Raw genomic sequence first — 26,783 nt, 5'->3', positions numbered from 1 at the left:
CAAATACATGTAAGTTCATATAGTAATTGCATAATGTACACCCCTAACATTCTCAGCCAATGTCTGAGATCTTCTCAATTCCCCTAATGTAATGAAGTTTTCTTACCACAGTTATAAAATGTCATTTATTTTTTAAAAGATTTTATTTATTTATTTGACAGAAATCACAAGTAGGCAGAGGCAGGCAGAGAGAAAGGAGGAAGCAGGCTCCCCGCAGAGCAGAGAGCCCGATGCAGGGCTTGATCCCAGGACTTTGGGATCATGACCTGAGCTGAAGGCAGAGGCTTTAACCCACTGAGTCATGGAGGTGCCCTATAAAATATCATTTAAACATAAGACATCTCCACAAATCTAAACTGTGTATATGATTTATTTAATAGATCTTACTTGCTGCTACAGTTAACTTCTTGATTTTTTTCAAGAACTCTTTTTTAGATACAAAGATCGTTCTCAGGTCTTTCCATGCCCACACCAGGGCCAATCACTAGCTATCTCAGAGGGATGATTTTCACCAGGAAGCAAAATGCGCTATTGGTGAGGTGGTGATGGTGCTTTACTTTAAGGAAAGTCAAAGTACGTGCTTCAGCTGCATGTATACTTTAGGAAAGTCACTGCATTTCTAAAGAGTAAGGCTGCTTTTGGAAGTGGGCAGTTGCCTAGCCTCACTCACCAGCAGTAACCTAGGCTACACATTGGTTTCAGAGTACCCACAGTTCAAACCTAGGAGTCCACAGGATTATACAATGGCCTCATGGTGTGAACCTTTGAGGTCACTCACAAATGTTTTTCTTGATTAAGAAGCAATTCATTGTATTTTGGAACACTGATTTACTAACATCTTTCAGGAAAAGGAAATACGTCAGTCATAAGCAGTGTTTCAGTTTCCGGAATATTGAAGTGTGTGGGGGTCATATTAGAGTGGAAGAAACAGAGGTTAAAATAGTTGATGAAAAATAACAGGTTTAAAGAGGTGTTTACTCTGTAGATTGATGATTAAACTAATCATAATTAAACTATAAATGTTGGTAATTGTAATTCCAACGTGTTCCTCCTCCCACCTGACTAGCTGTCAGTTAAGTTGTGAAGTGTGTTGCACGTCAGAATCACCTGGGAGCTTGCTAAAAACAGAATTTCCAAGTTCTCACTTCAGAGTTAATTCAGAATGAATAGAAATGGAGCTTAACTTTGGTAGCTTTTAACTGACTGCTAAGGTGATGCTAAATCTCTTCAAAGTTTGAGAGTCAATGTCTGAAACTCACTGTTGAGAGAAGTGTGGATCTTTCTTTGGCCCACTTTCCTTTTTTAAATTTTACTTTTATTTTCATTTGTCTTTTTTTTTTTTTTAAGTTGATACTGTGCTTCTATTGTCGCTTGAACCTTAGTTTGTTAGAATTTCATCATGTGTATCCAAATGTGTATAATATTTTTATACTCAATAATTTAACACTTCCAAGAATATCTCCTAAGAAAATCTTTTAGAAAGTAACTAAATATTTGTTGGGAGTATATAATATAAATTTAAATCTCCCTTCTTTCTGACTTTTACTCTTAGGAGAAAGTACTCAGAAATCATACCCAGCTGGGGCGCCGGGGTGGTTCAGTCAGTTAAGCGTCTGTCTGCAGCTCAGGTCATGATCCCAGGGTCCTGGGATCAAGCCCCACATCAGGCTCCCTTCTCAGAGAGTAGCCTGCTTCTCCTTTTCCCTCTGTTTGCTGCTCCCCCTCTTCCTCTGCTTGTGCGCTCTCTCTCTCTCTCTCTCTCTCTTTTTGTCAAACAAATAAAATCTTTTAAAAAGTTATTCCCAGCTAAAGCCTTTTTGTAACTGATTTTCCTCAGACTGGTCAATGTTTAGCCTACATCAAAACAGCCCTAGTTCTGTGGAAACATCAATTCAGATCATGGCTTCTTTCCCACCTCTTGTTTCAATTCCTTTTTGCTAGGAAGACTCTTTACTTGCTATTTTGAACCTTATTTATGTAGCAAACATTGACTCACCAAATTCAGTGTCACAAACCCAATGTTACATATCACATCAGCAGTCTTAGTCAAACATTTGGGGAGAATGCATGATGGAAAATGTGTATGTCTATCAAATTTGGAGTGGGATATGTCACCAGGGAGGATGTACCAATGCTAGCAAAACTGGTGGCTGCACATTGCATTTCTGTGAAGAATGGCATTGTTAAAAGTTGAATGAGAGAATCTCATGGGTGAGGGGAGAGGACCCTATCACTCTACCACAATTTGGCAGTAATCCAGTATTTCCTAAACTGTGATATTAAGTGGAACAAGGATGGACTTTTTCCTTATAATTACATATTTATTGTAGCATTTAGTAGAAAAATACTACTAACACACCAGAACTTTGGTCTTAGAAGTATGTCTGCTTAGACGAAGGCTAAATAGATAGACTTTAAGGAAGAAATAAGGTGATTCAAAGAAAAATTAAATAATATTATTGGTAGCATGTAACTATAGTGAAAATTGTGAGAGTCATATGAAAATGTCTGACATTTGGGAAGCAGTGTTTTTATCAATATTGGCTATACATCCGTCATGGACATCCAGCATCCATGGGAGCACGTGTTCATTTCTGTCCTTCCTGGGACTTTACAGCTTGGCCGCACATACCAGGCACTCAGAACAATTCCTGGCACTTAGGATTAATTACTGTGTATTAAATCGTAGTGTCTGTTTAAACTGTTCAACTTCCTGTATAAAAAAATGTTCACACGTCCTCAAAGAAAAATATGTTCACATGTCCTAGGAAGACAACACAAAGACAAACACACATAAGCTTTAGGAGCAGAAAGAACCCTGGACTGACTGTCATTCTCTGGGTTGACTATAAGCTTCTCAGTGTCTGTGTTTCGCCTTCTGACAGATGGAGGTAATAGGTAGATTGTCATTTTTAGGATAAATGGCAGAGTTTACATTAATTTCTAGTTATACTGTATGGTGCATTCTGGGTATTCAATACTATAACTGTTTGTTTGTTTTTTTGTTTGTTTTAAAAAAATGTTAAGAAAGAGAATTTTGAGTATTTATGACAGAGGATGTTAACAGACAGGTGTCATTGGGAAGAGGCACAATACAGAGGATGAGATCATGAATAGAATACCTCAGCCAGAATTCCCATCCCCATCCTTACCAGTGCCGACTGCAACGAGTTTCTGGTCAATTCTTTGTTAGAATGTACTAACTGGCCTTGAACCCATTCCTGATACTCAAGATTTAAGGAAAACAACAAGAGCCATCATCCCTTTTGAGCCTTTCTTTAGTCAGGTAGCTAAAGTGATTCATTTCTGCAAAAAATATTTCCTTATTAACACATTTTAAGACTTTTCTCTCCATTCTCTTTGTCACAGCTGCATGATACTCCACTGTACAGCTATTCCATTGTAGATACTGACATTTAAATTGTTCCCAGTCTCTTGCTGCTACAAACAATGCTATAGTGACTAGCCTTACACAAAAGTCTTTCACACCTGTGCAACTCTACCCGTAGTAGAAATTCCTAGAAGTAAAATGTCTAAGTCAAAGGGTGCATGCGTTTCCAGTTGTTAATTATGTTGCCACATAGCTGTACAGGAAGACTGTGCTAGTTTATTCTTCTACTACAGTATAGGAGAGATTCCCCACATCCATGCCAAAATGGCACTTTAAAAAGAAATTCTTTTTCTGGTATATAAACAAAAGAATTATAGCTTTAAATTGCAAGTCTTTAGTTATGCATAAGATTGAACTGCTCTCTTCTTATGCTTTGTGTTAAACTAAATGACCAGCCTCCCAGCCACATTTATCCTGAAGATAGATGGTCAGAGTATTTCTGCCCTATGGACCTTAGATTTCACTAAACCCAACTCTAACTTTGCAGGTCTGAAAGTTGAAGCCCAAAGTGGAGAGAGTTTTGCCAAGTCACAGAGCACCTCAAGCATATCTTTTACTTAACAAGTGACCATTTACTGTCTCTAAGTTAAGTGCTCTTCGAATTCCCTCTGGCTCTATTTAATAATCTACTCCTTAAGGTGCAGAAAAGATAAAGACTGTATTGGAACTCTGGGGTTCAAACTCAGCTTGAGGAAGATAAGTTTTTCCACACATTCATAATGGGCTTGTCTGATTCAAAAGGCATTTCAAGGAATCAAGTAATCAGAGGATAATTGTCCTTAAGAGCAAGGAATAATCTCCCTTGAAGCACCAATGAGCAGATTCTGGAGAGATTCCGCTCATGCATCCTGGCTATAGCAGATGACGAGATAAAATTATCCTGGTTGATTTGTGTGCAGATGTTTGCCTGTACCTTGTTATTCACACTCTGCTATGCTGTGAGTGCTATTTTTCTCTCTCTGGCTTCATCCAGTACATGCTGGATCCATCAGAAAAGTGAACAAACACAGCTCTGTTGGGCCTCAGACTGCCTTTACACACAGCCATGCTGCAGCATTTTGCTTCTGAGAAGCTTCCTAACTCCACCTCGGATCCTTTCTTCAAAGTCAGAATAATCAGCCTTATCAACTACAAAAATTACTGACAGCTGAAGATCTGTACAAGTTAAGGAAGCAATACCTGTCAGACTTCACTGTTGAGTAATGGTCATGCTGATTATCAAAGAGGATTCATTGATTTTCCATGGAAAAGTGGAGAAGTTGATTGATTTTTAATAGACAATTTAGTCTTGCAGGAAAGTGGATACCCGCCTCACCCTACCCTCATTCCCCCTGGTTAGTTTTCTTCTTACGTTGCCCCACCTCTGATGTTGGAGATCCCTCTTCCTCTTTAGCACCAAAGGCCCCAGTAGGGGAAGGCAAGGAGACAAAGGGAGAACACAACACTATCTCTTCCAGAGAGAAGAAAGTATGAGAGATCTGGATTTTATCACTAGAACTACCATTAACTAGGTAGCTCTGAGACTTGAATCAAGTCAAAACATGCTCTTTTATCTCTGAACTCCTTTACTCTTGAAATTCTGAGACTGGCTCTTTTTAATGCCTTGTGAAATTCCCATTTTGTTGTAAACAAATAACATCCATTCAAATTTTTTCAAGTGTATTTGTCAGGAGTTGTTCTTTTGCAAGTGATATCAAACTGATGTAAGCAGGAAGGGTAACTTATTATGCCATGTAAATAGAAAGTCTAGAATAGAACTATACTCAAGCATGTTTGGATTGTCAGTGTTCTTTCTTGCTGACTCTCAATCTCTTACCTTTGGGTTCTCTTGTCCTATTAGCTCTTCTTTAATTTTGCCTGGTAGCCACTACCAGATGTAGACCAACATTCCATCAACTTGAGCAAAATAATTCCATGAAAAGTTCTGGAATTGAGGGGCGCCTGGGTAGTTCAGTGGGTTAAAGCCTGAGCCTTTGGCTCAGGTCATGATCCCAGAGTCCTGGGATCAAGCCCCACATTGGGCTCTCTGCTCAGCATGGAGCCTGTTTCCTCCTCTCTTTGCCTGCCTCTCTGCCTACTTGTGATCTCTGTCTGTCAAATAAATAAATAAAATCTTTAAAAAAAAAAAAAAGTCCTGGAATTGAGTTTCACCAGACAAAATTGTGTCCATTGTAGAACCAGTTGCCAGAACCAGTTCTGGATCATGTATCAAACTTTTGCCAGGCAAGTAGGAGAGAGGTAAAGGAGGAAGCAGTTAGCTCTACTGAATTCGTATGGGGTGAGAATGGAAGAGGGATGGTTCACTGAAGGAGGGTCTGTTATTGGAAGAATGTAGAGATGATGGAAATATAAGGTGAGGGGGCAATACTTTTCAGTATCATTGAAGCTTAGGCCAACAAAGCTCTCCCACTACTTTTCTCTCTGCTTTCCATCTTACTTGTACTAATTGTGAATGTAAGGAGAAGAAATTTGCATTCCATTCATCTTTAAAATATCCTGCCTCTACCACTCAGCTACAACCCAGTATCTGATGGCAGCGTGATTCATTTATTCTACTGTTCTTGAATCCAAGCCTCCTTTTTCATGTAATCCTAAAATGCCCATTCATCACTATCCAGAATCGTATTACTTCTCTGTATCTTGTGTCCCTCCTTAGAGATTTTTTCATTCATGGCATTGGTCCTTATGATATTTTGATACTAGAGTTCTGGGAAAATGAACTCCTTACTGTAGCCTACAAGGTTCTGCATATTTTCACTCCTAGCAACCACTATTTCCCTCTATCACTTTCCCCCCTTCACAGACATTCCAACCAGTTGAATATGCTCAAATATCAAAGAAGCATCCCTAAATTTCTTCCTGCTAGAATGAAGTAGTTCATAATAGTTCCATGTTCCCACTGAAAATAAGTAGAAAAGCCAAATATTATTACCCAAGTTGTATTTTAAAGCCCTGTGGAGAGCTGCAGAAGCAAGGGAGACCAAATTTTAGAAAAGCGAGAAACTTTGGGAGATGATCTGAAGATCTGAAGTTGCTTTTATTCCCCTTGGAGATTTGCTAATTCTTAGCTCTGGCTGCAGTCTGAGAATTGGGGTTGGTCCTGGCTCAGAACATTTAGTAGTGACATAATAAAGGAAGTTCAAACACACAGATGAATTTCCCTCATAAGACTTGCTAAATTCTAAAATTGTCATTACTCTTCAAATATTACTTCTCTCCAGATTTGCCCATTTTCTTATCCTGGAGATACCATAAGATATATATTAAACTTTCTCACTGTGATTTGCATTTGTCTTAACATCATATACATTTTTTTCAATCTCATTTTGTTCATACTATTGAAAATTTCCTTAGCTCTGTCTTCCAGTTCACTAAATGTTTCTTCATCTGTATTTAACATGATAGTCACCAGCCATTTAATTTTCAACTATAATTATTTTTTTCCTTTCTAAATGTTAAATTACTGTTACACTTATAAAGATTCAATTTTGGTTATTTTAGAAAGTCTATTTGAATGGTTATTTTCATCATTTTGTGTATTTTATAATTAGTGCTTATATTTAAAAATCTCTTTATTTTTTAATATTTTTAACATATATAACTTATATCCTGTACCTGATGTTTTCAATATTTGAATCTTTATAACTCTGATTTTATTGTCTGCTCCTTTTTCCCAGTAAAATTTTCTACCTTAGAACTTTATCTGGGAGAATTTTTTGAGCTCTGTTTTGACAGTAAAAAACCTTCTCCAAAAAGGTTTTCAGTTTGCTTCCTTCTGTTCACTTAGATCACTGGTATTTCATCCAGCATGTTTTCAACTAACATAGGTAGTATACTTTTAGGTCACACACCATCATAAAGGATGGATGACTTGTGGCAATTTCCTTGGTATTCTTCTGGTAGAGTTTGCTGATAATTAGGTTTTTGTTTTGTTAACCCAATTATATGCAGGCTCCTTCATAAAATAAAAGGCCATATTCTTAACCAACTGAGCCACCCAGGCGTCCCGCTAAAAGGCCATATTCTTGATAGACACTAGGGTTTAGTTCCTGTGCCTAGTGTTCAAGAATCATCACATTTTGACTGATGCCCCCAAGATTGAATCATCCTTGGTGCTTGTTTACATTTCTGGAATCCTATTTTTGGTCCATTATTGGTTGTTGCTCTTGTTGTTAACTGTAAATTTAGGTGTTTAGGTAGGCAAAATGTTCAAGAAAACTAGATCAGTGTATGGTTGGAAAAGAAATTCTTTTTAATTCATCTCTATTTCCCAAGCCACACAGCCTTATTCCCACCTCACTTACCTGTCTTCCTACCTTCTTTCTTCATGGTCTTACTCATATAAAAGACTCCTTCTGTAATTACTTTCTTTCTTTTTTTTTTTTTACTTATTATTTGTTAAAGGTTTTTATCTATTTATTTGACAGAGAGCACAAGCAGGGCAGGGTGGGAGAGGGAGAAGCAGGCTCCCTTCTGAGCAGGGAGCCTAATACAGGACTTGATCCCAGGACACTGGCATCATGACCTGTGCCTAAGGCAAATGCTTATCAGACTGAGCCACCGAGGTACCCATCTTTCTCTAATTACTTTCTCACCAATGTAGATAACTTTCAGGATCTCTTCATCCATTACCTTCTCTTATTCTAGAAATCTTTCTACATTTGTTTTCTCTATATCCACTGAGGTTAAAGCCTAATTCTATCTTGTTTAACAGTTGCAGTAATTTTCTTACTGTAGCCCATTTTGACTTACTAATGCACAACTTTGTTCATGTCACATACCTATTCAAACCATCAGCAATCCATTTGGCCTACTGAATAAGCCTTTTAGCTGGCCTAAGTTACCTTTCCAGCTCCATTTTCTCTCAATGTCCTTTATCTACAGCATGTAATTGGTATGCCTTAGTGTTTTCCTACTATATATGTATAGTATGCACAGCTATATATATATATATATATATATACACACACACACACATATATATACACATATATATGTATATGGAAAATACTAAGGCATACCTATATATTTAAATTTTTATATACAATCTGCTTTATGAGGTTGGGGTCATAGCATGAGCAAGACAAGAAGGGGTGGAAGAGTATAGGCCAATTACAGGAAAAGGTGGGTAGCAAATAGATTCTTTATATATATTCTCTCTATATATTCTATATATAGTGTTTTCCTACTATATATGTATAGTATGCACAGCTATATATATATATACACACACACATATATATACACATATATATGTATATGGAAAATACTAAGGCATACCTATATATTTAAATTTTTATATACAATCAAATGTTAGACTACATGAATTGTGATAAATGGAATTTGGGTCAGATAGTAAAGAGCTTTCAATGCCAGAGAAGTTGTCTTCATTCTGTAGGCCAGAGGGCATGAATGAAAGACCGTATTGTATTTATTTTTTGCATCACCACTTCGCACAATTCTAGGGAGCACACATGAATGACATCTCCCAAAATTGTGCAGTGGGTAAGTGTCGGTAAACCTCGTACCATATAAAACAATCTTAAGCATGACTGGCATTTGGTATCTGCTTACTAAATTTTGTCCAGTCTCCACTGGGATGTGTCTTAACATGATTTTTGTGTTTATCTAACCTTGTTGGATTGAAGAGAGTTAAGACAGGTAATGATCTGTAATATTGAGATCTCCCCAGAATATGGTTTTGTTTTCATCTCTCCTTTGAAATGGAAGCCATATTCTAGTATTGTATTCAGATTTTAGATACTGGATGTGCTGTGGCTTTCAAATGTATAATAGAAATATGTATTATTCTGCATAACCTTACCAGAAAAAAAGTTTTGATTTGTTTAACTTATACCTAAGTCAAGCAGGTATGCCAAACATTAGTTCTTAACTTCTATAAATCATTATATAATAAATGAATGTAAATGAGGGAGAAAAATCCCTGAGCTAGCTAGTTCTTTGATGTCCTCTCTCTCTCTGTCTCTCTGTCTCTCTGTCTCTCTCTCTCTCTCACACACACACATACACACACACATATAAACACCCTGATACACCTTCGCTTCCATAACAATAGGAGAAGAAAAGAGAGAAGCAAGCCTTACTTTGCTGGTCAGAAGCTAAGGAAGAACAGAAATGTCTGGGCCAAGGGCACAAGCTAGGCCTACTTCAGTTGGAGCACTGCTATCCCTGTTAGATAATGCCATAAGAAGGAATCCTACTCATCTGGCTCTCCTTAGAGAGAAAATATGGGAACTGGTGTAGTCAAGCTGCAGACTAAGAGAAACCATCATAAATTTTACCTATGTTAAGTCTTAAGGAAGAAAGCCTTGATCCTTGAGGGTCTTCAACCTTCTAAAATGGGTGTGGAGGGAAACCAGGCAGTTGGTGCCATTTTGCTTTTCCCTTTTATCCAGTCAACCAATGAATAGGCTTTTTCTTGTTTAAGCTTGTGCTGAAGAGCCCTTAATTTAGTTGGATTGGTAGCTATCTGTAAACTGCCAAATTTGGTACAAAAATCACTCCATATGAATCCTGAGAGTTTATCATGTCTTTGATTTTATTTGATTCTAACTTGATTGTGAATATTCATCTATAGTCTAACTTTGAGAATGAGGGGAGAAAATCCTTCTAGTCCTATGTCCCAAAATGGTCACATACAAAACAGATTGACTTGCTTGCTTATGCTTCTATTATTCTGTGCCTTCAGTTTATTCTGTCTGCAGTTTAGAACCTCAAACACGAAATTTGTCATAATTATTGTAAGTTTTGAGTCACACATATTCATTACTTTGGTCCAAACAATAAGACATAAGGGGTGTCTTGGTGGTGCAATCGGTTAAGCGTCTGACTCTTGGTTTTGGCCCAGGTTGTGATCCCAAGGTTTGTGGGATTGAGCCCCATGTTGGGCTCCCAGCACGAATTCAGCTTAAGACTTTCTTTTTCTCTGACTGCCCCTCCGACACCCCTACTTGGTCTTTCTCTCTCAAATAAATAAATTTTTTAAAAGGGACACGTGATGTAAAACTTGATTTTTATGCCTTTAAAAGCAAGTTCTGTTTTCTCTGTTTTATTTTCTTCATTTGACAGTTGTTTCCATCTTTACTGTATTTTTTGTAAAGATGAACTCTGACTCTTTCAACAACAAAGAAGGAATCTGAACAACACTAAGAGATAAGAAAAGTTTGAGAAATACACAGTATCAAAAGGAAAAGTAACACAGAGAAGGCAAAATTCAGAAAGGCAGGAGAGACCAAATTATACATCAGACTGTGAAAGCTGCAGATGGAAATCATCAGGCACAAAGATGGAGGGAGTCCAGAAGAATGACAGATAGCAGCCTTGACAAGCATAGCCTATCAATTTCACTAGACAATTAGAGGACCTGTAGGAATCTTGGGATGGCTCATTTTCCTGAATGGCCTCTGCATCTATCAGAAAGTTCTGGTCTGGGGTAATGACTGCTTGTGGTATAGATAGCCCATTGAGGAGTCCTGTTTCTATTTTCACTGCCCATCATATGATTTTGATCCCCAAATTAGCCACAAAGACAAGATTAGAGACACCCAAAAAGATAAGGAGCTGCTAGCATCCCCCTGGAAAATGAACTTTATCTTCTCTAGCCAAAATAGAAGCTTAAAGGAATTTTTAAAAGATTTTATTTATTTATTTGACAGAGAGAGACACACAGCGAGAGAGGGAATACAAGCAGGAAGAGTGGAGAGGGAGAAGCAGGTTTCCTGCTGAGCAGGGAGCCCAATCTGGGGCTCAATCACGGGACCTTGGGATCATGACCAGAGCTGAAGGCAGACGCCCAACAGACTGAGCCACCCAGTCACCCCTAAAGAAACTCTTTTAATCTCAGCAATTTCCCAGTGTAGGCAGTAGTGTAGCACTTGCCAGCTGACCAGTCAACATTAAATCTCAGGTTGGATGAAGGTGATCCTATCTGACACTAAGAGAAGAGCTAAGATTAAATATATTAAATAATTGTGCATAAAATCCATTAACAAGAAGATACTGAAAATGTCAATAGTAAGAAAGTATTTCTTTGGGAAGGAGGAAACACCACAGATATGCTTAATACATTTGACTTTATACTGAAATCTTACATGTCTAATCAGAAGTTCAACCCCCAAATTAATTGAAATTCTAAGTCTTTAAACCACATAAGCCATTATACCCAAGTTTTTAAAAATCCTTTGAAATTGTGACTTGGCAAGACTGGGACTAAAGGACAAAAACTTTAATTTAAATTACCATAAAAATAAGTCAATGCCTCCACTAAAATGGAAATAAGGCATTATAATTCCATTTTTTTGGACATTTTATTATATCCCCCCCTACTCCCTGTCACCCCCCAAAATAATTAAGCTTTCAGCATCTTCTTATTACAAAGAAAAGTGTTTTCAAAATCTCTTCACCATTCCTAACCCCACGCATCACTCACCAGCCTATTTTGTTCATCACTTTTTAATTCTGAAAGTTGAAAAAAGAAAATGATTTGTAATTTATAGTTATGACATAAATGGATGAGATTATCTCAATGACTACTCACCAAGGTCTCATCAAACGTCAGATGTCTAATAGTAATAAGAATGCTAAAATGTATTGAGTTTTACTGTGTGCCAATTACTCTTGTATGTATTTGCATATATTAGCTGATTTCATCCAAACTACAACCCTATGAGGCAAAATTAAAAGCTGGGCAGAGACAAGTTAAATAATGTGTCCAAGCCCAATGTAGTCATTGTATTTCGTTAAAGCTGGTCTTTTTGCCTGGGCTCTGACTCTAAAGCTTTTGCCCTTAAACACAGTACAACATCATTTTTTTCTGTAATTTTTAAGATATATGAGTATATTTATAAATAGCTAACTCTATAGATAGAAAAATATGTCTGATTTTTACTATTTTCATCAAATAAAAGTTGTCTGCCATTTTAGATTGCATACAAAATTAATGGTACAAATAGTTACTGTTGTGCTGTTTGATAAGACAAAAAGAGTTTCTACTTTCTCTAACTGGTAGAAAGAGATCATTTGTTTTCATTGTTCACAGTTTTACAGTGTTTATCATCAGTGTTAGAGTTGACAGTTTTCCCTGATATTAACTGTCTTGTCAATCTTTTCATTCCCCACAGATTTTTAAAAAGACAAATGTTCTGAATCTAACTTGGCACAAGCAAGAGAGAGAGACAAAGAGAGATTGAGAGAGGGAAGAGAGACAGTTCTGTGACAAAGAGAGATGGAGAGAGAGATCTTTGTTTTGCTTTCAGGTGCACGCTTCTCCCAAACCCTCAGGCCAAAATTGTAAGTGCTCTGCTCTCTTCTTGCATTCATCAATCTAATCATTCATTCCCTCTTTCTTTTATTTAAAAAATATTTTGTTGCAGACTGTACTGTTTTTATGATTGTCACTATAGTGAGCAAAACCCCACATAATCTATTTTCACAGGGCTTCCATTTTAGTGGGGCAATAAATATTGATTTAAAAATATTAATATACTGTGATATAACGCTGTTTAGAAGAAAATAGCCAATGCTGTGAAAATGTATAGGAGAAGAACCTGGCCGGATCTGGAAAAAACAGGAAGACTTCCCAGGGCTACTGTAACAAATTACTAAAAAGTGGGTGATGAAAACAACAAAGATATATTCTTTCTCAGTTCAGGAGGCCAGAAATCTGAAACCCAGATGTCACCAGAGTTGGAGGCTCTGAGGTCTCTTCTGTGCCTTTCTCCAAGCTTCTGGTGGTTGCTGCCAATCCCTGGCATTCCTTGGTTTGTCCATGCAGGACTCTGATCTCTGCTTCCTTCATCCAGGCATTGTTTCCTGTATGTGTCTGTGTGTGCAAATTTTCCTTTTCTTAAAAGCACACTATTCACTGGATTAAGACTCGCCCTAATCCAGTAAGACCTCCTCTTAATTGCTTACATTTGCAAAAGAGCCTGTTCTCAAATAAGGTCACATTCAAAGGTACCGGGACTTTGAACTTGGCCATAATTTTTTAGGAGCACATTCAACCTACAACAGTTTCCTTGAGTCAGTTACATTTAAGCTGATGTCATTAGAATTTAAGGAAGAGAGGACCTGCAACGGAAATGTGATGTGTCAGGGAGCATTCTACTTGAAAAAGGATCCAGAAACAGACACTTGTGCAGGGAAACACAGGAGCCAAAAAGCTCAGGAGTGTGCACCTGCAGGTGTGGCCAGTGGGCTCACATACAGATGTCCTCACACAAGATGTGGACAGTTGCAAACCAGGTAGTCTTCACCCTGGTTCCCAGGCTCCTTCTTTCGCATCCTCCTAATCCAGCAGCACCCTCATGTGTTCTTAAGTAGGAGGGGAAACACTCCCTTGTTCTGGGCAAGGCTACAGGAGAGAAAATCTGTGTGCCAAAACCTCCTTCAGGGACGAAGCTTGGGTTGTGGTACATGAACATGCGTTTGTAAGGAGATAAGTTAGGTTACCTCCCAGCCTTGTAGCAAGACCGGTGAGCGACTGCATGCTCTGAGCCTGTTTTCTTATCTTAACGTGGGAACACTAGGGTCTGCCTCAGTCTCATTGTGAATATCAATGAGATAAAGCATGTTCGAATACCTTGTAAGCTTATAAATAAGAAGAAAGCTCTATTTTTAAGGTCTTGAGGGACCTCCATACAATTTTCACTCATATGTGGAACATAAGGAATAGTGCAGAGGACAATAAGCGAAGAGAGGGAAAACTGAAGGGGAAAAAGCAAGAGAGGGAGACAACCATATATGAGACTCTTGACTCCAGGAAGCAAACTGAGGGTTGTGGAAGAGGGGGAGTTGGGGTAACTCAGTGATGCTCAATAAAGAGGGCACATGATGTGATGAGTGGTGGGTGCTATACTCAACTAAGGAATCTTTGAACACTACATCAAAAATTAATGATGTATCATATGTTGGCTAATTGAATTGAAATGAAATAAATAAATAGGTAGATAGATAAATAAGGAGAGAGACTATTAGGCAGCTTAGGAATAGGGAGGACTAAAATCCTAGGCCTTTAAGCCTAGCACAGTTTCTGTGAATGCCTTCCCAGTGACAGAAGGAGCAGGACTGGGGCTTAGTAATAGCATTTCCCAATGTGTATACTGTGGAGGAGGTGAGAAGGTTAATAATAATCATAACATTTAATGTGTGTACCGTGGAAAGGGTGGGAGAGTTAATAATCATTTTAATAACTCAATTTAATACAGTGGTTTATGGGGAACAGCTAGTTTCCTCATACACAATCTCATGCAATACTTGTGCCTCCTAAATTGCTTTTTAAAATAAAACTCATGCGTTGGTGGGTTAGGAGAGTTTGTGAACACAAACCTAATCTGCTAGCACATTGGCAGAAGTGGTTGATCAAACACAGTGATCTGTGATCCGGGGAGGGGTTTGAGGCGGGGTGGACAGACAGAATGGACCGTGGCACTGCTCGAGGAGATGGTGGCAGAGCCTGAGAAAGGAGGCCAGTAGGGGCTCTGGTCACATCCAAGCCCCCAGGAATGCCTTGGAAGACAGGAGAAAAACAAGAAACCCTGTACTCACCCAGGACCAACCCTGTCCTCTTTAAGGGTCTCAGCTTTTTTGGAGTAGATCAAAATATGTAATTGTCAGAGCTGTTGCCAATGTGGGGCAGAGGGCTACCAATGGATTGTGCGGTGGCCACAAAGCCACAGAGCTGAGGATGGTTGCCCATGGACTGGCCCATGGTTGGGAAAAAAAGAATTGGAACTACATTCTCCACAGGGTTCAAATCTAGAAAGCCTTTTTGATTCCTAAACAAGGTGGTGCCTTTCACCCTATCATTTGTCATTCCAGAATATACTGTGGCTTTATATACGTACATGTGTACATACAGATTTTGTGTGTGTGTGTGTGTGTGTGTGTAACATCGGGCTTTTTCTCTCACTCATTATCTTGCTCTTTATTATCTGTCTGAAAGTAAAATTAGTCTCATTGATTCATTAGATTTACTTATGTATTTTTAAACTTTTGCATACCACCTTATTAAGCCAGTTATTTTTACATGGACATTACATTGTTCATAATTTTTCAGTGTTAAGAGTGTTGCACAGATATGGGCTTGCTCTTTTTGAAGTCCCTCATTATTGCCTTTTAATTTGCTGTATAATTTCTATTTCTTGCTAATTTTTTTGTTTCACTCTACTAGAATATAAACCCCACAAGAGCAGGATTTCATCTATCTCCAGCTAAAACCTCACCCAGTATATTTATTGGAGGGATGCATATGGCCACACTGTGCTGCTTATAGTCAAGTATACTGTCCTCTTAATAGAGTTAAGTTTTTAAAGGGACAGGGATAGTCACCCTCATCTCTTTCATCTGCAGTGCCTGGCATAATGCCTTTCTTAGACTGGGAGTTTTTAATATGTTTCAAAGACAAAGAATATAGCACATTATTTAAAGCTTCCTCAGGCCTCTGTGGTTTCTCATCTCAGCTTAAAAACCGATAGACCAGGTTGTAATTTTGGCCAGATGCCAATTTAAGAAGGCTTAACAGCAGCTTATATCTGATCCTTCTCACTGCCTCCACAGCTCCCACCCCTGCCTAAGCCACCACCAGCTCAAACCTGAATTTTTCCCGAGGCCTCCAAACCTCTGTGCGTCATGCATGCCACCAGTTCTTCTGCTCTTCCTGTTGCAGTGAAATGCTAAAACCTGAGTCAGATCAGGGCATCCCCAGTGGGCCCTCATGCTGAGTAAAAGCCCAAGCTGATGTAAAGTAGCCTAAAAAGCACAGCATGGTCTGCACACACTGCCCTCCCATTCGTGTCTGCCCTCAACTTGGCTGCTCTCCTCGCTTGCTCATTCGGTCCAGCCTAGCTGGCTGCCTGCAGTTCCTGGAACTGGGATGTCCGCTCCTGCTGAGGAGCTCCTGTACTTGCTGCGCCCTCTGCCTGTAGTGCTCCCCCTCTACCCCCACACCACCCAGGCATCTGCATGCCTCCCCTCTTCCTGCCATTGGACAAATAGCACCTATTTGGTTAGACTTCCTTATCTAAAGTTACAACCCCACCTGGACACTTCCTGTCACTTCTGTGCTTTATGGTTTGTTTTTTTTTCCCCCATAGCACTTTGTCATCATCCAGCATAGTACTTACGCCTTTATTTATCATGCTTATTGTGTGTTTCTCCCATGTAACACAGTAGCTCCATGAGCCACACATCTATTTTATATATTTTATTGTATTTATTCAGGGCCAAAAACAGTGATTGGCAGCAATTAAATGTTCAGACGTCAAACTGATTTTAAAGAGAGTGCTTATATGACACATGCTCTGCTAAACCCTTTACCTGTGTTATTCCATGTCGTTTTCACCAGCTCCCTAAGAGGGAGGTACTGTAGAGATAGAGCCAAGACAATGGGCTTTCCAGTGAAACAGCTTGGAGGATAGCCTCACTCCGTTACTTACCAGCTCTGGGCTGCAAGCCAATTGTGTGCCTTCACGAAGTCTCCGTTACCCCATCTGCATGAACACAAAGAAAATACTAATGATTCCTATTTACCACTATCGGTTATATTTTGTCAGTCTCTGTACGAAGCCCTAGATTTTCCACCACAGCCCTAGATTTAGACTTCAAATCCCATCTTACCTAGTTATCTCTCTCATGTTGATCATTTAAGACTTAATAGCTATTTTGTGTGTACTATTTTGCTAGAATAAAGTACTCCCTTGTCTTCGCCTATTTCACACAGGAAAAAATGTTAACTTCTAGATTTCTTTTTTTTTAAGATTTTATTTATTGATTTGACAGAGATCACAAGTAGTCAGAGAGGCAGGCGGTGGGGGGGGGGGGAAGGCTCCCTGCCGAGCATAGACCCCAATGCAGGGCTCGATCCTGGGACCCCAAGATCATGACCTGGGCAGAAGGCAGAGGCTTAACCCACTGAACCATCCAGGTGCTCCTGTTAACTGCTAGATTATATGTGCTGCCGAAGCGAGCACTAACTGCTAGATTATAAGTGCCCTGAAAAATGGGGTTTATCAGTGAAATGACCTAAGCAGTGAACTCAGTTGGCATTCAGAGCATAGCTAAAATAATGATACACAGCTTTGTGTTAAATCTCTGTCATGCTCTGGACAAGAAATGTGTTTAGTAGCCTCACACTTTGACTTCTCTAGACTATGACTTGTTCCTGAGTCATTTGAGAGTGGTAAAGATAATAATAAATGTGAGGGGCACCTGGGTGGCCCAGTTGGTTAAGCATCTGCCTTTGGCTCAGGTCATGATTTCAGGATCCTGGGATCAAGTTCTGAGTCAGACGCTCTGTGCAGCGGGGAGTCTGCTTTTCACTCTCCCTCTGCCCCTCTCCCTGCTTGTTCTCTCTCCATCCCCTCTCAAATTAAAAAAAACAAAAAAACAACTTTAAAAACTAATAAATGAGAAGAGGAAAAAATATAGATTCTCTTTCTGATGCTAAGGCAGAGACAGGTGCTGTGTAGTGGTTAAAACAAATGGTTTTCAAATCGGGCTGACCCACTTTCAAATTTTGACAGACACCTCACCGGTTCTCGAGGAACAACTGACTGAACGAGTGGCTCATAGATACAAGAGCTGAGTAAAGTTGGGCAAATACTAAATTTTAATTTCTTCTCTTGTATAGTGGAAAAATGATATCTATCTTATTAATTTGTTTTTGTGAAATAATAAATGTGTAATGGTAAGTACAGTGCTTGACATACAGAAAGATTTTAAGAGTTATTATTTAACAATTTTTCACTGTACAGATCAGAATCTGGAACCCTTCATCCCAAATTGAAAGTTTTACTTGAAAAGTAAGAATTCAGATGAGCTTAATATCAGATACGAAAATGAGCCCTTTCCAAATTCCTTCTCCTTCCCCATCCTCACATCCTCCAGTTAATCAAAAGTCTCGGTACATCTGTGATTCTTACCAAATCTTATATTTATTCAGTTCCTCCTTCTTCCTTCAACCATATGACAAGTGCTCTCTCATCTTTCAAGACTCAGCTCAGCCGTACCTTCTGTTAGAAGCAGCCTGAGTCCTCCCCAAGGAACTGGATCTCCTCTGTGCTCTGATAGTGTCTGCTTTGCTTCTCTGTTCCAAAACTCATCACATCTTCAGGCCTGCAGTTCTTTATTTGAATGTTGGTGTCTCCCAGTGGGGAGTTGTAGAGAGGATTCATAAATCATACATTTAGGGCTGGACTAGATGACTTTTAACACCCACGTCAAATAAAAGATAATGCTTTTAAATAGCTTAGCACAGCGGCTAGCAGTAGTAAATAGCCAATAATAGTAATGATGATGATTAGCAGTAGCAGTAGCATTCATCTGTCACAGTATGAGGTAAGTAAGCAGATGAAGTTTAATAATTATCTATACAAATGCTATTATGATCTAGAATGTCATAAGCTAGGGCCCCAGAATTTTGGAACTGTCAAAGATTGCTTACCATCCAAAGAGGAAATTTGGCTCTCAGAATTTCCTGTAAGGTCCATGTGGAGAAAAAAATCTGAACCTTTGAAACTACTTTTCCTAGTAAGACTGTCTATAGAAGTGGTTTCAAACCTTAAATGAGCAATCGTAGTTCCTACTTTTTGTGTCAGGAAGTAATAAGTCAAAGAAAGTACTAGGGGGAAAATGTGTTTCTTAGAAGTAAATTGCTTACATTTGAAAGTATATTGCTTAAATTTCTAAGTAGTTAGATGCTATTAATATACTCCAGAGTTTAACATGGGGTAAAATGGCATTACCATTAAGTAGATTGTGAATTACACCTCCTTCTATAATAGTCCTTATTTGGGAGAACAACATAAATATTTTGTGGGTTGAAAGAGTTCTTTACTTCTGCTGTTGAAAATTCCATTTTGGCTTCATTTACTTAACTCAATAAACATTTTTATATCTGAATACCTACTGTCAGGCTCTGTGCTAAGCAGTGGGGTTAAAAGTGGTGAATAAACCCAGGAAATTCTCTGCCTCTATGAAGCAAAAAGTGATAGAGATATTGAAGGAAGAAAAGTTAATTTCATAGGTAATACAGTTTACTTCCCTGAGTGATCTGCACTCCTGAGTCTGTGAAGTATACACAGACAAGGTTGGCGGACAGTAAAGAAAGAGAAAAGTAGGTTTGATAAAAATACAGTGTTCCCAGTGATTTCCAAGAAATGATTTATTCAAGGTCCAATCTAAATTGACTGGATAGTTCCTTCCTGAGAAGGGGCCTGACATCTGTTCAGAATCTGATCTTGTTGATTTCAGCTGTTGATTTTATGGAGCTAACAGTTGTGCTGTGACTTGCTTTGTCTAATGGCTGGTTCACTTTTCAGCAAAGAGAAAGAGCATTTTAGAGTCCACAGCATTTCCGATTTAGGAACAAAAATCTCTATGCTTGCATTAATTTCAGCTTTTCATCATATGATGTTGAACGCATGCCTATGTATTCCAGCCTCGCTCCCGGCTCTAGCTCGTTTTCTGCTCTTACTTTCTGTTTGCTCCTCTTTTCTCACTGAATTCTTCTTCCCCCACCCCCACCCCAAGAAACATTATTTCATTCAGATTATGGAAGTTATATAACAATTATTAAAGAAATCTTGGAGAGGGAGAAGAAAAGCCTTAAGAAGTTTAAACTTAAATCTCCCATCATCTACTACTCAAAGAAAACTATTGCAATTTAAACACCTATCTCTATACATGTGTATACACGTACTGTCGACTTCGTGTTAAATGTCTTAAATCTCATTATGTTGAAGTGCGTTTATCTGATTGAGGCCTTGGGAATTGTTTTCGAATAGGTGGGAGAAAAATTTTAAAAGTGGGTAAATAATAAATAATTAAAAGATACTACTGTGCACCCTGAAATGTGATTTCTCTAAAAACAAACTAACATGTTTCTGGTACAGCATAGTGACTGGGCAAATGGGCTCTGGAGCGAGGCTGTCCATGTTATGTCTTGACTTTGCTGTTGGCTTCCAGCACACTTCTGTTGCACAATCTGCATTGGGCTTCCCCCCGCAATCTGTAGTATTTTAATGTTGTGGGTTAAATGAGAAAATGAATATATGTTATTTAGTATACTGCCTGGCTTATATTAAGCACCCTGAAAATATTAGGTCTTAATATTTCTAAGCACATGTGTGACTCCTTTCATCTTTGCAAGTTTGTGGATGGTACCACATTCTTCTAATGTTCGAGGTACAAGTGTTGGTTGTCATTTTTGATCTTTTCTTCTTTCTGGCATTACTTCCCCAAATGAGCATATTATGTGGACTCTTCAAACACTACACACCAGATGAGAGAAGTATAGGGACTCAAGTCTGTAAGAAGCTTCAGGCTCACACACACCTTAGTTATACCATTTACCTTGCTCTGTGACTTTAAGTGAGGGAACGGGTCTCCTGTCAACTTAGTTCTTTCAACGATAAATGGAGAACAGTAAGCACGTACGTCTCATAGCTTGCTTTAAGTTTGAAATGGGCAGGTGCACATGCATTGTGCAGTGCCCAGCACATCCTGAGTGCTCAATAAAGAGAAAAGGTTTTGAGTGAGGATGAAGAAAATGATGGTGGGGAGATGAATAAGAGTTCTTTTAGCTTAAGAAAGAAAAAGCCCTCCATCCTAATCCAAAGTCCTCCCTTTCTCTCTGAATATTGGCAGTGGATTCCTATCTGGACCTCTAACTTCTAGTCCTTTCTGTTCCATTCTGCCCCACACACAACTTCAAGATTAATCTTCCTTTAAAAAAAAAAATGGATCATGTCTCTCCTCTTAAAAATGTTTATCAGATTCTTTGTAATTATTAAAAAATACATAAATTCAGTATCTAGGCAGTCAGCACATGCATGATTTACTCTATCTTTATTTTTCCAGTTGTCCGTCCATTGGTTCCCCACAATTAACTTTGCCCATCAGACATTGTGATCTGTATTTTATTCCCCACTCTTACCTGTCTGTCCTTGATTCCTCCTCTTCATCCTTCATGGCCCAGCCTTAACCATAAGGACTTCTCTGTTCCTGAAGTCATTGAATTATTGAGAAATTCTTATTCAGCATCTACTTTGTGCCCGGCACTGTGCTAGGCACTGAAATTCAGCAAGGAGCCAGAGAAAGATGGTCCTTGCCATCCTGCTGCACTTTCTCTTGTCCATGTGTGTGTACATATGTGTGTGTGTTTTCCCCACTCCTCTGGCACATAGTACATGCAGTTTTGTTTGGTACAAACATTGTGCATCATCTTCAACTCTAACATAGTAACTATGGTTTAACTGTGGTTCGAGAGAGAGAGTTGTTGATCTGTTTTTAAAATTATTTCCCTTATAATATAATATAAAATTATATTACCTTATAACCTTATAAGCATATAACTTAACATTGGGGTTAGGCTAACTACCTTCCATTAATCCTTCTTACGGTCTTGGTTCCAAGATCCCATCAAATGAAAAAAAAAAAGTAGTTATACATTGGCCTTTGGGACAGAATCCAAAACAGAATCCTAAATGTTAAAAAAAGAATAGTCTCAGGGCACCTGGGTACCTCAATGGCTTAAGCCTCTTCCTTTGGCCTGGGTCATGATCTCAGGGTACTGGGATCAAGCCCCGCATTGGGCTCTTTGCTCAGCTCTTTGCTTCCCCCTCTTTCTCTGCCTGCCTCTCTGCCTACTTGTGATCTCTTTCTCTGTCAAATAAATAAATTAAATCTTTTAAAAAATAGAATAGTCTGTATTGCTCTGTAATATTATACTACATCATAAATGTCTTATAACATATGAAAAATAGTGATAGCCAGGTTCTCTTCAGTAGAATGTGGAAAATTAAATGCAGTTCTACTCAAACCACACAGTATATCCAGAAGTTGTTTTATTCAAACTTGATGTGCTTCTACTTAAGTCATATTAATCAGCATAAATCTTCTTTTTTAAAGATTTTATTTATTTGAGAGAGTATGAGAGAGGACGAGGGGGGAGGAGGTGGGGGAGTGGGCAAAGGGAGAATAGCTCAGCAGGGAATCTATGTGGAGCTCAATCCAGAACCCTAGGATCATGACCCCGAGACCAAGGCAGACACTTAACTGACTGAGCCACCCAGGTGCCCTAGTGTATATCTTAATACAGATACTGTTCTGCACCCCCCTTTCTTAATAGCAGGCACACCTGATTGACCTCCTATATATAGAATTTCTGCTCCTGTGTGACACTTTGCAAAAGTGCCTTTATGATAGTTTTTTTTTTTTAATTCAAGGTCTTTGAAAACAAGGAAACAGAATAAGTTATATATGTTTCAGTTATACCTAAAATAGAAAAGCTTGCTATCACTTATGATTATCTGAAGACCACTTCTTTCAGTGATTCAGGTTTTCTTCTTTAACTTAATCTACCAGTTTGTCTTTAATAAGATGTACATACAGGTTGAATGCCTGCCTTGGGGAAGGGTCTCTGAGGCATACTTCTTGCTATCTGACCTTGAATATGTAATAGTTTCCTGCTTTGCTTGGGATTTCTTCCCTATGTGCAATGAGGTTGGTACTTCTTGTTCTAACAGCTGTGAAATACTTTGAATTCAGAAAGAAAAGACAATGCAAATAAGATAATATAGCACTGAGAGATTTACTTTGCTTAACTAGCCCTTATGAAAGCCTTCTAAACCCAGACAAAAGAGTACAGTGCAAGATGACTTACTCAGTGCTGAGGAGTGAAATTAAGCTTGGGAGTATGATGGATAGCAGCAAGGATTATGAAATCTCAACACATAGCTTAAATAAAAATTCATTTAATTTTCTTGTTTATTTAACAGTTACACCAAGCTTTAACTTTTGCCTGAAATCAAAACAGTCATTCAAGGGCTCCTGCAAAGTAAAAGAAATTTCCCATAATAGACCTAATTATAAATGATCTTCATAGAAATTGTGAAACACATCCTTCAATCTCAGTGTTTTCCTCGGATTCAGATCAATATTAATTCAGTTGGACTTCATGGTGGTCACTTGACAGGTCCCCTAAGGACAAAGGTGGATAAAACACAGTTTTACCCTTAAGTGGGACTTAGTCACCTAAAAAATAAATACAGTGTAAATGAAAAATAACTACAGTCTAAATGAATTATGACCACAGGCTCTAAACTTTCTGCATTTCTTTTACCCCTTTAGTCTGTTCCATCCTCAGTTGCCAGAGGATTGTTACTGAATTCAAAATGTGGTCAGGCCACTTACCTGTATGAATCTTTCAGTAACTACACATGCTATGGGTGTGAAGTCCATCTCCTTTAATGTAGCTGAAACTGTCCTCCACCAGCTGCTCTCTGCCTGTCTCTCTGAAAAGATTGCTTTTCCCCTCCAAGCTCTTGCCTGTATGTTTCTCTATAGCATCGTTCATATTCTCTTTTACATGAAGACCTTCATACTCAGTGCTCTGTCCACCAGGGACATTCTTTTTTTTTTTTTTGAGGTTTATTTATTTATTTGACAGATAGAGGTGACAAGTAGGCAGAGAGGCAGGCAGAGAGAGAGAGAGGAGGAAGCAGGCTCCCCACAGAGCAGAGAGCCGGATTCGGGGCTCGATCCCAGGACCCTGGGATCATGACCCGAGCCGAAGGCAGAGGCTTAAACCACTGAGCCACCCAGCGCCCCAACTGGGGACATTCTTATTTCTTCCTCCAATCCTTTGCTGGCACATTTTGTGTGTGTGTGTGTGTGTGTGTGTGTGTGTGTGTGTGTGCTTTCCCTAAGCAGTCCTTCCTGACCCACCAAGATGCCCGTGATTCCTATCTACTATCATATATGCAACTGTCTCACTGTACAAACTGCTGATTCCTCCTCTGGGAAGAAAAAGGACTCTGTCTCTTAAGTTTAGCACAGACATCCCCTGCTCAAGATGTTTCATCAGTTTATGTCAATTGATGAGTAAATGAATTGAGGAATGAGTGCTGAATACTTTAATAAAGTATCTTCAAAGTGAAAATGGAAACCCAGATGAGGGAATAACTGATTCCATCAGACCTGGTCCCTAAAGGATGCTTGGAAGGAAGTATGGGGGGGTGTGTGCAGTCAGTTAAGCCACCAACTTTTGGTTTCCACTCAAGTTGTGATCCCTTGATCATGAGATGGAGCCCTTGCCAGGCTTTGTGCTCAGCCCAGAGTATGCTTGAGACTCTGTCTCCCTCTTCCTCTGCCCCTCGCCCCACAGATAAATAAATACATCTTTAAAAAAAAAAAAAAAGGATGCATAGGATGGAGTTCACCAGGATGTTGAGAAAGGGAAAGGCATGCATGAGCAGAGCCAAGGGTTTGCGGGCTGGAACAGTTCTGGATGAATCCTCTTTGCTTTGGATCCCAGATTTGACATCACTTCTACCAAGTTTCCTCAGAAGCCCTCTTAAAGAGGTTAGATGTCTCTTATATGTGTGCTGAGAGCGCTCTCTTATTCTACATGTTATGAAGTACATTTCTGATGTGAAGTTTTAAACCTGAGATCAAAAAGAAAACCACATTCATTGGGAGTAATAAGTTTGGGGGGTTTTTTGTTTTTGTTTTTGTTTTTGTTTTGAGAGAAAGAGAGGACAGACGGGTGCAGGGAGATGGAGGGACAAGCAGACTCTCTGCTGAGCAGGGTTCCAGGCTTGGGGGTTGATCCCAGCACCCTGGGATCATGACCTGAGCCAAAGGCAGCGGCTTAACCAACTGAGCCACCCAGGTGTCCCTTAACATGTTAGCTTTAAATAATTTATAATAATAATTGCTACTATTATTAGGTGATAAAGAGGGCATGACAAGGAGAGAGAGAGAAAAACAAACATAAGGAAACATGTACGCCTGGTACCCTACAATCCTGAACATGCATTATCACCACCATGCTGAATGTCAGCCATTCAGATTCCTTTTCTTCTAACAGATGTTTAATGGGTAAAGTCTGGGACTCTGTAGCCACACCACCACATTCCCTTTATATAGGGAAACTAAGACTCCAGGGTTGGACTGGCTTAAACAGCAGCCTCCTGTCTTTTATATCAAATTGCTGTGTCTGATTCATGAATGCGTAGTGAGACTTTTTGCTTGAATAAAGGTTTAAGGAGTGCTAATGTATCTTGGCCAGGTCACTAGGAATCAAGCAAGCAGTTTAATTCATTCATTTTAAACATTAAAACATTTGACTCAAGCCATCATCTTTAGAAAAAAAGGGGGAATGGCCGAAACAAACTCCCAAGGCTTTGGTAGAGTGGACATACCCAAATATTAATCACAGAGCAGTGGTGAAGCTTTTAGCTTCACACATATGAACTTTAGCCCTCTTGTATTACAGTTGCTTTGCAAATCATGACTCCAAGGCAACAGCCTTATTGGAAACTCCAAGATTAATAATGACTTTATCCAGCTTATAGCTTAGGGCAAAACCAGCGACAAAGCCAAGACTCCTGGGCATACTGATCCTGTCAACGCAGGTCCCTGAAAAGCATAACCATGAATTCCATTAGACTTCCCAGGGATCTCTGTGCTTTTCCTTGCCTGTCTTTTTAACATGAACAGGTGATAAATGTGTTTCTTCTTCTTTTAAAACCTAAGCTGGCTTTTCATGGATAGTTAGAAAAACAGAAAAATAATAACCATGGTAATGATGGTGATAATAATTTACTAATCATTCGACACATTTTAGCTCATTTATTCCTTGCAAGAGCTCAGTGCAGTAAATATATCCATTTCCCCATATTATAATAAAGAAACAGAAGCTTGGAGAGTTTAAGTAATTTCTTAAGAATATACAGCTAGGAAGGTTCATTCAAAGCCAGTTTTTCTGATTTCAGAGTCCAATCTTTTAACCACTACGTTCTACCATTCTATTTTGTAAGCCCCCAGCGGATATTTGCACACCTTTGCCATCTCTTTAGCCTACTTACAACCAGAGCTGAACTCTTCCTGTCTTTCAAGAAAGTGTTAATGTGTTAAGAAGGTAGAGGCATCCTACTTGATTTCTGCTTGGGTCATGATCTTAGGATTGTGAGACCCGCTGGGTGTCAGTTCTTGCTGGGTGTGGAGACTGCTTGGTATTCTCTTTCTCCCTCTCCCTCTATTCCTCCCCAAGGCCCATGCATGTGCATGCTCTTTCTCTCTTAAAAAACCAAACCAAACAAAAAACACTAGCAGCAGCTTTGGAGACTGCTGACAGATGTGTCTTTGAGTTGCAGCTCTGCCATTTCTTAACTGTGTAACTTTTTCAAGTTAACTAACCTCTCTTATCCTCAGTTATCTGTCTAAGAAATAATAAGAGTAAATATCTGAAAGGGCGAATTGGAACAGTTCAATGAGTTAGTACCTAACGTTAGTGTACCTTAGCAGAGTGCCTGGCACAGAGGAAGAACCCAGTAAGATACTCAGCCTCATTCAGGCTCAGCTCACATGA

The 26,783-nt window shown here is 39.1% G+C and overlaps 1 protein-coding gene across 9 annotated transcripts in view; it reads left to right on the top strand.

The window, feature by feature from the left end:
- JAKMIP2 (janus kinase and microtubule interacting protein 2) overlaps positions 1–26,783 on the top strand; it is a 173,003-nt gene that overhangs the window by 62,323 nt on the left and 83,897 nt on the right. For 2 of the 9 annotated variants that reach the window (XM_059417870.1, XM_059417863.1), the window contains exon 2: positions 12,532–12,700. The exons of the other annotated variants lie outside the window; for them this stretch is intronic. The gene's annotated coding sequence lies outside the window, so the exon portion shown is untranslated. The remainder of the gene's footprint in view (positions 1–12,531; positions 12,701–26,783) is intronic. 9 annotated transcript variants of the gene reach the window in all.

This window comes from Mustela nigripes, chromosome 12 (genome assembly GCF_022355385.1).
Source record: "Mustela nigripes isolate SB6536 chromosome 12, MUSNIG.SB6536, whole genome shotgun sequence".
Classification (NCBI taxonomy): Eukaryota; Metazoa; Chordata; class Mammalia; order Carnivora; family Mustelidae; genus Mustela; species Mustela nigripes.
The sequence above is the reverse complement of the archived record's forward strand: the minus strand, read 5'-3'. Positions and strand labels throughout refer to the sequence as shown.